This window comes from Lolium rigidum, chromosome 5 (genome assembly GCF_022539505.1).
Source record: "Lolium rigidum isolate FL_2022 chromosome 5, APGP_CSIRO_Lrig_0.1, whole genome shotgun sequence".
Lineage (NCBI taxonomy): Eukaryota > Viridiplantae > Streptophyta > Magnoliopsida > Poales > Poaceae > Lolium > Lolium rigidum.
The window spans coordinates 166,562,916-166,565,508 of NC_061512.1; positions in this window are offsets into that span (position 1 = coordinate 166,562,916).

The window sequence follows — 2,593 nt, forward strand, 5'->3', positions numbered from 1 at the left end:
TGTACCGCCCTTCCTAGGACTAATACATACTTGTGATTATACCCCTTGCAAGCATCCGCAACTACAAGAAAGTAATTAAGATAAATCTAACCACAGACCTTAAACTCGAGATCCTCGCGATCCCTCCCGCATCGATATACCAACGGGGTTTAGGTTTCGTCACTCCGGCAACCCCGCAATTAGCAAACGAGTACAAGATGCATTCCCTAGGCCCATAAATGGTGAAGTGTCGTGTAGTCGACGTTCACACGACACCACTAGAAGAATAACACCACAACTTAAATATCATAACATTGAATATTACTCAACCATAGTTCACTACTAACATTTAGACTTCACCCATGTCCTCAAGAACTAAACGAACTACTCACGAGACATCATATGGAACATGATCAGAGGTGATATGATGATGAATAACAATCTGAACATAAACCTTGGTTCAATGGTTTCACTCAATAGCATCAACAACAAGTAGAAATCAGTATCGGGAGAGTTTCCCCTATCAAACAATCAAGATCAAACCCAAATTGCTACAGCGGTGACGATGTCCAGCGGTGGAGATGGCGGTGATGATGGTGGAGATGATGATGATGGTGATGGAGATGATGTCCAGCTCGATGGCGGTGACGATGGCGTCGATTTCCCCTCCGGGAGGGAATTTCCCGTCGGATTCCTGCCCGCCGGAGAGCTCTTTTCTCTCGGTGCTCTCCGCCCGCAGAGGCGGCTGTAACCCTTCGTGAGGATTCCTCTCGTGGCTTAGGTCTTCGGGACGAAGGGTTTCGCGAAGAAAAGGAGGCGAAAGAGGCCGAGGGGGCCCCACACCACATGGTGGCGCGGCCAAGCCATGGGCCGCGCCGCCCTATGGTGTGGGCCCACCTTGGGTCCACCTGGCTCCCCCTTCTGGCTTCCTTCGTCATCTGGAAAAATAGGATTTTTGGTAAAACTTCCTTCCACAGTTGATCTTCCGAAATAATGCATCCTGACGGTGCTTTTTCCAGCAGAATCCTGGCTCCGGTGCTCGATCTCCAAATAATCATGAAACATGCAAAATAGATGAAATAGCATAAGTATTGTGTCCCAATATGAAATATATCAATGAATAACAGCAAATTATGATATAAAATAGTGATGCAAATTGGACGTATCACCCGGCGGCTACGCGCTGTTCCGGCTCGACACGCCGGAGGGCACTGGCGACTCCGGCCAGGGCTCCCACTGCGCCCTTTCCCAGGGGGAGTGCGGGTTCGGCGGGCTCGCCGGCCTGCGCAGCCGTGCCCTCCGCGCGGACTCCAGCCGCGGCCGCTCCTCCGCCGCGGCCTGCGTGGCCGGGTGCTCCTCCTCCGCCAGCCGCGCGGCCCGGCGCTCCTCCTCCTCCCGGAGCGCCGCCTGACGCGTAGCCTCCTCCTGACGGCGCGCCAGCTCGAGGAAGGCCGGTGCGCATCGTGCTCCACCTCGAACCACAAGTCCCAGTTGGGACTTGCGTCGCCGTACGCGGGGTCCTGCTGGAGGTCCGCCGGCAGCTGTGCTCGGCACCTCCGGATCTCGGCGAAGCGGGCGCGGCCGGAGCCCGGGATGGGCGGCACCGGAACCCGATCTGGGCTCAGGTGCCAGCCGTGGGCGAGGTGCACGTCCCCCCCGGCATTGGGACGCCGGCGTCCCGGAACATCCGCGCCACCGCTACGGTGACGTAGATCCGCTCGCGTCGGGAGGCGCCGGCGGCCCCATTGTGAACGCCGGCGGCGCGACTTGCCGGCGCTGCCGGCCTCGTGGTCGTTGGCGGACGGCTCGAACTCGCGCTTCGGGGCCATGGCGGCGCGGAAGCTTCGAGCTCGCGCGTGCGGCCGGAGTGGAAAGTGGGGACCGGATAGGGGCAGGTCTCCTTCCCCAGTCCACATTTAATAGGACTGGGGCACCGACAGGTGGGCCAGCCACGCGGACAGGGCGGACACGCGAGAACGCCGCGTGCCATCTGCGGCCACGCAAACCCTGCCCAGATTTGGGCCGGGTTTGCGTCGTTCCGGACGCCACGGCCGTCCGCTTTTGCGGTGCGTCTCCGCGTTGGGCCGGGTTTTTGTCCGGCTGGACCCATCCAGACGCGCGGGCGCGGGATGGGTCGCCCCTCCGTTGGAGATGCCCCGTGACGCAAATATAGAGAACAAGCAAGTGTCGCGTTACTCCTTCCACCCGCCGACTGAGTCATGGACCAGTGGCGGAGCCAGGATTGGAGCAAGCCCCGGGCCTAAAACTACGGGCCGAAAAAATACTCCAAATAAACTCACGTCATAGCATAGAACTTTTTTACAAATGCAAAAGTGAACATATAATTTTAACTGAATTGTTTACTATCCAAAAAGTACATACAAGATCGCAAAAGACTAAAAATGAACATATAATTTCAACTGAATTGTTTACTATCCAAAAAGTACATACAAGATCGCAAAAGACTAATAAAAAAAGTAATATGGGGATACAGAAAGATAGTACAAATATAAGTTGTTGATTTCTGGACAGTCCATTGATCAATTCAATTCAGAGATACTGAGATGAACGAAATTAGTCAATTACGTAGTTGAGAGGGGGAGCCGCAGACGAG